The following is a 9300-nucleotide window of genomic DNA, read 5'->3' as shown; positions in this document are numbered from 1 at the left end:
ATTCCCTATGTCTAAACTTTATTTAATCTAGCAGTATATTTTCTTATTTTACTTCATTTTGAAAACCGGTCTTTTAATTTCAAACAACATGTGTTTACATTAACAATATATGAACATCAATAATATATAGCAGTATAAAAACAGGTAACTTCTACCAAAAATAAATAAAAACATAACAAAATTATATATCATTAAATAAAAAAACATACAAACATAAAAATAAAAATAAAATACAAACATAAATTTAAAAAAAAATTGTTCACAATAAAAAAAAATAACATTAAAGAAAATCATTATCAGGATCCAAAACATCATTGTTATATTTCTTAATCTGGTCCTTCAAATTCTTCTTCACTTCCTGCAGCTCCTCCTTCAACTCGGCTTTCTCCTCCACTCCTTTCTCAATGAAAGACATCATTGAGTCACAAAATAAAGACATGAAAGCCTTCATGCCCTTTAGCTTCTTTAGGATGTCGTCAATATCCCCTTCCATAAAAGTTTCCTCCATATCTTCAATAACTTTAAAAAGCTCATTAGGAATTTCACTATCTGCTTTAGGTACTAAATGTTTATCAGGAGAATAACACCTCGATCTCTTAAACGAACTCGAACTGCTTCCTGACATTTTTGCTTCAATTCACTTATACTAAAAAAAATACGATCAATAAAAACACCAATACTATTTATAGACGGTTATTTAGTCTCTTCAACTTCCTAATGTCAAACACGCTTTCTTTCATTCAAATGATTATCTATTGTAAAACTCAACAGCTTTAATTTATTGAGTCTCTTCAAATTATACTTTTCCTGCAATGAAACACGCCTTTTCATTCAAAATAAATATATATTGGGGATATCATCAGTATTAAGATTATTACGTATATCAAAATTTTAATTAAATGCCAAATAAAATAAATCTGTGAATCAGTCTCTTAAACTATTGGTATTATTTCCTATATTAATTGAAATTTAAATACTAATAAATTATCAGAATCAGTAATTATTTATTTATTTATTTATTATTGCAAAGGGAATGAATTAAAATCAGATTAAAATAAATCTGTATTCATTTTATTAACAAACATATACCATGTATTATTTATATTCCAACAAACAGTCATTACTTATTGATCACTTATTACTGAAACAAATGTAACTATATAATTTCATTTTCTATTTTACAGGATGAATCCTCAAAAGCAAAGTTACTGATCAATTGGATATATTCAGCGGTATACATAATTTGTTCTATTCCATATACTGTATTGTTCCATCCTAATACATATGTTGTTCCGGAATAAATACTACATTGTTCAATCAGAAAATAGTTACATTCTTTTTATTTACTTTAATGTGATATAAATTGATTTCCCATTCAAACATAATTAGTACTATGTCCCATTCAAATATAAATTGATTTCCCATTCAAACATAATCCATTTAATGATGTTTATTAAATGGATGATGTATATAAAGTAGTTGTGAGTAGGGCTGGGCACAGTTCGGTCCAAGTCGGGGATTCATGAATCTCCAGTATTGGATTGAAATTCGGAGATTAATAAAAGGAAATCTCCAGGATTGGATTGAAAGAATAAATCTCCAGAATTGAATTGCCCCAAAATTTCAGTCCAGTCCAGTTCGAGGATTCGGAGATTCGGTTCCGGTCCAATCCAATATAATTTTTCGGGGATTCAGATAAATATCTAATAGTTTAAGTCCTAAAAAATAAATTAAAAATTTAATTTACAAGATAATAAAATATAAAATTTTATTATCTTACATAACTTGAAATAAATTATATTTTTTGTTATTGCTATGGAGAGGCTCTCTCACCTGATTCAGGATGCGATTGATAATGGGAGTTTCCACCTTGTGGCGATCAACAGCTTCTGTCCCCAGGTGACTCACTTATTCTTTGCAGATGATGTCCTTATCTTTCTTGAGGGTAATGAGGAGCAGTTGAGAGTCATTATGGATATTCTGGATTGTTTTTGTTCGGCCTCTGGGCAGAAGCTTAATATCCAGAAATCTAGGATGATGTGCTCTAAGAATATGAATCAGAGAGTCTGTAAGAGATTAAGTGATCTCTCAGGTATTCCTCTTACTGATTCTCTTGGGAAGTATCTGGGCGTTCCCCTCCATAGTGAGCGTGTGTCTAAAGGCTCCTTCAAAGAGACTTTGGATAAAGCTAATTCGAAGTGTGCCACTTGGAAAGCCAAGACTCTGTCTCTCGCTGGCCGCCTCACGTTAATTCAATCTGTTAATTGTGCTGCTCCCAATCACATCATGCAGGCTTGTAAGCTTCCGGATCCTGTGCTTAATGATCTTGACAAGATTAACCGTAGGTTCCTGTGGGGGGAAGCTGCGGAGGGCAGGAAGATCCATCTTGTGCCTTGGAGTGAGGTTTGCCAGCCTAAAGATTCTGGGGGTCTGGGTATTAGGAAAGCAAAGGACAATAATAAAGTTTTATTAATGAAACTCCTTTGGCGTATGTGGCAAAACCCCTCCTCTCTTTGGGTTCGCCTCCTTTGTGGTAAGTATCGGAAAGACAAAATCTTCGGGGGCCCGAAAGAGAGAGTTGCTAATTGTTCCTTCCTCTGGAAAGGACTTAGTGCTGTGTTTGATGAGTTCTGCTCGGGAGTTGGCCTGGAGGTGGGGAATGGTAAGTCCATTAGTTTCTGGTTTGATAACTGGATTGGGGATAAACCGTTAATTGAGGTGTGTTCTTCCCCCCCGCCTAGTGATATACGCAACTGGAGGATTGCCGATGTGGTTGACTCGGAAGGGGACTGGATCTGGTCAAAGTTTGATACTTTCTTTAGCCTTGAGACTCTCCTTAGAATGCGGGGAGTGAAGGTGAGTAATCAAGAGGAAGACTTGGATAGGCACTGTTGGGCGCTGACTAACAATGGAGTTTATTCTTGCAAATCGGCCTTTGAAGCTTTCTCTCTCTTTAGATCTGATCCTCCCTCGGATGTGTGGAAGTCGATTTGGACCCTTAAAGTTCCTTTCCGTATTAGGAGTTTCCTGTGGCTGGGCGTTAAGGACAGGCTTCTTACTAATTCGGATAGGCACAGAAGGCACTTGGCTGATTCTGGAGCTTGCAGTAGATGCAGAGGCCATGTTGAGACTTTGTGCCATGCTCTTAGAGATTGCTCTAATAGTAAAGAGGTTTGGAGGAAAATTCTCCCACACCATATTTTCTCTTCCTTCATGGCACATTCTGAGGTCGACTGGTTCTCTGATGGTGTTAGAGGAAAGTTGCTTCCATACATGGAGCATGGTGACATTTTCTTTGCTATTATCTGTCACCAAGTTTGGAAATGGAGAAACGAGGAGATTTTTGGAGATAAAACTGTTTTTATGACAAACTTAGCTGATTTCTTCTCGAAAAAACTTTTCTCTATTATCGATAGTTTCAAAGGAGAGTCCCTTGCCAGAGCCTCTCAGTGTTGTGATGTCCATCTCGTGGGATGGAGCAGGCCAAGAGAGGGGGTTGTGAAGCTGAATACTGATGGTTCCTGCCTCAGTAACGGTAAGATTGCGGCTGGAGGTGTGCTTAGAGATGTAGGGGGCGTCTGGCTTTCTGGGTTCTCCCAGAATTTAGGGTTGGGTTCTTCCTTTTCTGCGGAGCTCTGGGCTATTCTTACTGGAATCAATCTTGCTAAAAGGCTGGGTGTTAAGAGGCTCTCTGTGGAGTCTGATAATTTGGAAGCAATCAAAATGATTTCTGAGAATCATTCTATGGGTCTTAACAGTCGCAACCTCATCAAAGCTATTATAAGGCTTTGCTCCTCCTTTGAGTTCGTAGAGTTCAGACACATTTTTAGAGAGCAGAATCGTGTTGCTGATCGCTTGGCGGCGGCGGGCCATGAAGGGACGTTAGGCGTTACTACCCTTCCTGTTTCCCCTAGTTTCATCTCTCATCTTCTCTTAGAAGATAGGATTGGGGTTAGCTTCCCTAGGCTAATTCCTGGGTAGTTTGTTGTTATTCATTTTTCTTTTCCTTTTCTACCAAAAAAAAAAAATTATATTTTTTTAGGAAGTAAACAACATTCATTAAAAGTTACAGTAGACAACAAGGCTAAAAAAACCCACAAAATCAAAGTTACAAAATAACAAATCCATAAAAAGAAACAACCTTTTTTTTTTTTTTGAAACAAAAACAACCTTTAATTCAAAAAAAGACAACACTTCATTAGCAAAATCTCTTTAATCATCATCCCAATTTGTAATTGAATCTTCTTAACACAACAAATTCCTTGTTTTCCAAAGCAAATGCAGTAAAAGCCAAACATCAACCTAAACATATAAAATTTACCATATTAGTGAATCAACAAATGTTAAATTAATTAGCTTTCACTTCAATGAAATTAATCAATACACTAGCAAAAAGTAAAAGGAAAAAAATATGCTTACCAAAGTGCATTTGATTCGGCTAAAAAACCCTTAGATATCCAATTGAAATATGGATAAAAGAGATGATGCAATTTCAGGATCAGAACTAATTTCTACAAATTAAATAACATTTATATAGTTAGTATTCATAAACATTTAATTAAAATAAAACTATGAAATATAATTGCTAAGTAAATATTACCTTCTTCAATAGCTTCAAGATCTTCAACTTTTTCTTCATGCTTGAAAGCTTGATTTGAAGTCTTCAACCAATCTTGACAACAAATCAAAACCGCAGCTGTAACAAGAGTTAAAGAACTCCTAAATTGATCCAAAGTTCTACCACTTGTGCTAAACGTAGATTCAAAAGCCACAGTTGAGCATTGAATCGCAAAAACATCTTTTACAACTTTGGATAAAGCAGGATTTCACATAGCATTAACCTTCCACCACAATAGAAGGTCAAACTCAATTACATATTTTTCAGGTGCCTCATTGACATATTTTTCTCATTCTCCCTCAATTGACATATCTTTATCAATATTCAAAAAATAATCATCAATGTCATCATCAATGTCATCATCCGCTTCATCCAAACTAGAAGAATGTGCTCCAAGATTCACATTTTCTTGCACATTTTGCACTATATACTCATCTAACAATGCAAATAATAATCTTTGTGACTTGTGCCACCAACTCATTAACATCGTTCTCACTATAAAATTCAGTGTACTTAGCCATTAAGTACTTAATTTTATACCTTAGGTCAAAAACCACCGATACAAAAAGCATCACATTCATTGTGTCAACAAAACCCCAATACTTATCAAATTTTTCCCTCATTTGAGTTCCCATGTATTTTAAGGAAGGATTTTTACTGTTTTGACATAATGTAATATCTTTGAGAATTTTCATTACCTCGGGAAAATAAAGGCTAGAGGTAGGATATAATGAAGCTGAGAATTTACAAGTTATATGATAAAATCTTTTCAAAAACCTACAAAGATTCTTAATACTCAACCAATCAATCTCAACAAGAATATCATTCACAAAATCTTCTGCAGATTTCTTATCAAGATCTTCTAACTTGTCAATTTCCTTTTGATATCCTAATGCAACATCTAACATCAAATAGGTGCTATTCCACCTAGTGGGGCAATCATAGCATAATGCTTTTGTATATTTAATACCCGACGCCACACAACAACGTTTAAACATAGCCAATCTTTTGTAAAAGAAACACGAGATTCTATTTTATAAAATGTTTAAAAAATTTAATATTTAAAACTTCTAATATTTGTTACTTAATTAAATTGTTAATAAGAAGTAGAATTGGTTCAGATGGTTAAGGTGATTAACAATGTTTTATTTTGTTAGGTGTTCGATTCTCCATGTCTACATTTTTAGGTAAATATTTTTTTATTTCATTTTATAAACAGGAATTAATCGGGATAACTTTTATGACTATATAATAATGTTATACTTTATTAATAAATTATAAATTTATATTATTGTAATTAGTTTACCAAACCTTACAAAATATATAACTATATATTATATAATATTTCTCTTTATATAAAGTTAATGTATGAAATATAAATTTATTATTGCTAAACTTTCGGTTATTTCAGTTCGGTCCAATCCAATTCAATCCAATCCGGTTATCGGTCCGGTCCTGGATAAATTTCGGTCCAGTTCGGTCCAGTTCTTTGACAAAAAGTCAACGGTCCAATCCAGTTCGGTTCTCCAAAAAAAGTCAAACGTCCGGTCCAATTTCGGAGTTTTTTCCTCGGATATTCGGTCCGGTCCAGTATCTCCAGGATTCGCGCCCAGCCCTAGTTGTGAGTATGAACCATTGGATATGATCTTATATTGATCCAAACATATATATAAATTGTAGAAATTGTTTAATATAAATATATTGTTTGTTCGAACTTAATGTACCATTAAGTGATTGTGAGTACTGAAAAAGGCTGTGGACTGAAATCTACCAAATCGTACAACTTGTTCCATATAATTATATAAGTTGTTCTGAATGATTGTACCATTTGTTCGATTACATATACTGTATTGTTCCATCCGAATACAATAAGTTGTTCCGGAAAAAATATTACATTGTTCAATCAGAAATAGTTACATTCTTTTTATTTACTTTAATGTGATCTAAATTCATTTCCAATTCAAACATAATTAGTACTACGTTCCAACAAAATTTGTTTAATAAAATGATGATGTATACAAAGTATATATAAATTGTACAAATTGTTTAATATAACTATAACATTTGTTCCAACTTAATGTACCATTAAGTGATTGTGAGTATTGAAAAAAGGTTGTGGATGAATTCTACAAAATTGTACGACTTGTTCAATGTAATTATATAGTTTGTTCCGAATGAATATACCATTTGTTCAAATTAAATGTAACGTCTGTTCCAAATGAATTATATCTGCTAAATATTGAATATATTGACATCTGTTAAGAATAAACAAACATAATTTGAAAAAAAAAATTAAATATAAAATTTTATATACAAATTCTAAAGTATATTTATAAATTCTAAAATATATTTACAAATTTAACATACAAAATATGCTATTCTAAATTTAATCCAGCTCCAACAACCCATTCTTTTGACTTCTCATCAATTTCTTCAATAAGTTGATTTATTGGATTCAAAATAATGCCCAGCAATAAAAAATTCTAAGCTTTCTAAACTCTTTTCCCTGCAACAAAAAAAATGATATAATAAAATAGAATAATAGTAATACAAACTGTTACATAAAGAATTTACAACATATACCTTTGAATTCTTTGTCAATCCAATATTCCACTCTTTCACACTCTGACCAATGTATGTTTCCATATGCTTCAAAAGAAAAATACCACAATCATTGTGGTTATTATTGCTTCTCCACTTCATCCTCAGGATTTGCACTTTGTATGCACACATTTGTTTTAATGAAGAAGCATCATTTTTTAAAACAAAATAAGCATAGGATTTTAACTACAACAAACAAATCAGAAAATATGTTATCACGTATACAAAAAAAACAAAGAATGAAGTAAATCAAGTTACAAGATACCAATTGTTCTGGATAATTATCATACTTATCAGCACGACTGATTTTTCGATGCAGTGTCATATTATCCAATATTTGAACAGTCTTTGAAAGATTGTTGACAACAATCAGATAAAAATGTCCATGAGAAATAACAGGGAAAAATACCTAATAAACACCATAAAACTTACCAATTCAACATCAACCAAGTTTTTAAATTTGAAAAAAGAAAGTTCATTCTGATGTCTTTCATTAAAATTATATTCTCTTGATGTACTAGCTCCAGAAAACAGAAGATTCTACAAAATAATCAAAACAACATTTAGCAAAACAATTATTTACAAAATGAAAACAAAAAACAAACTTACAAAGTTAGGAAACATACAAAAGCATATGTACTGAAAAAAATCTTTTCGGTTTTCCATTATATTTTTTCAATTCTTCAGTGTTCAAAATTGAACTCCAAGCATCCACAATATTATTGACAATATGATCATGACCAGACATTGATAAAATCTCCCGTTTATCAATAAAGGTTTGTCCATCACTGAAAAAAATATCATTTCAAAACAAGGAAAAAAACTATCAGTATATGCCAAAATAACATATAAATTCATATAACAAACATAACTTCAACTTCTTACCTGCTTAAAACAGGACTCAGTGCAAATTCAACAATCCTCCTTTTACGACTATCCATGTTATCCAGCAACTTTGGATGCCGAGAAATAAAAGGAGAACGAAGGTACTTCGAGTTCTTAACAATCCTCCTTACACGACCTCCTCCACCATTTTCATTATCAAGACCATATCTCAAAATAATATCTCCCAAATCTCGACGTAATTCGTTCATCACATCTACACCGTAAGATGACCTCCTAGCATACTTATCCCACTAAAAAACATATCACAATTAAAATAATGCATCAAAACTATAACTTCAAAATGTCATATATTAAAACTAATTGTTCCAAAAATAAACACCAATTGTTCAAAGAAAAAACATCAATTGTTCAAAGAATAAACACTTACAATATTGTCAATTTTCAACACTTTCTCAGACATTATATCATCCATATACTTCATTACATAATACCCACAGCTTTTTGTATCTTTCTGAGATGGAATATTCTGCAAAATAAAATACAAACAACTTAAAAACAATAAAAAAAAATTACACAAATATACATACAAATTAAACACGTACCACAGGGCAAATCCATTTTACCAAAACCTTCTCATGATAAAAAGAAATAATAGATCTGCAAAACAAATCCATATATATGTCAAACTATTACATTCAATAAATAAAATACATTATAAAAGAGCATTTGATTATTAAACATACTCATCAACAACATATCTCCATTGATCATTTTCCAAGCCCAAACGAGTTTTCAATGGATCCAAAAGAAAAACACGTTTCCGCTCAAGATCAACGACAGTCAAAGTCTAATGATAACTGAAGAAAACAAAAAACATTAGTAAAACAATAATACATTATTAAACAAATAAAATAAATCATCAGTATAGACAAATAATGCATACTCTTTGTTTCGCGGTATCAAATACAAACATTTATTCCCGGACTGTTCTGTCAAAAACTTGATCTTCTCCCCAATCTTATGAACTCTTTCAAAATGATTAGTTATGTTTGGATCAACAAGGGAGAATGTGGTATCCAATCTATCATTATTCACAATCACATCATAAAGGTGCCTGTAGAAAACACACACGAAACATATACAGTAAACATGTCATTCAAAAAAATAAAACAATATAACCACTAATACAAACATGCAATTATAGATAAAAAAAATACCTCATGTAATACAAAATT

The 9300-nt window shown here is 32.1% G+C and overlaps 1 long non-coding RNA gene across 1 annotated transcript; it reads right to left on the bottom strand.

Moving 5' to 3' along the window:
- Positions 1-8252: 8252 nt before the first annotated feature.
- LOC136208792 (uncharacterized) lies at positions 8253-9026 on the bottom strand. Its single transcript, XR_010677287.1, has 3 exons — positions 9009-9026; positions 8668-8722; positions 8253-8355 (listed from the first exon to the last, which is right to left on the bottom strand). It is a non-coding gene; the product is annotated as an uncharacterized lncRNA (long non-coding RNA).
- Positions 9027-9300: the final 274 nt, after the last annotated feature.

This window comes from Euphorbia lathyris, chromosome 10, assembly GCF_963576675.1.
Source record: "Euphorbia lathyris chromosome 10, ddEupLath1.1, whole genome shotgun sequence".
NCBI classification, from domain to species: domain Eukaryota; kingdom Viridiplantae; phylum Streptophyta; class Magnoliopsida; order Malpighiales; family Euphorbiaceae; genus Euphorbia; species Euphorbia lathyris.
The sequence above is the reverse complement of the archived record's forward strand: the minus strand, read 5'-3'. Positions and strand labels throughout refer to the sequence as shown.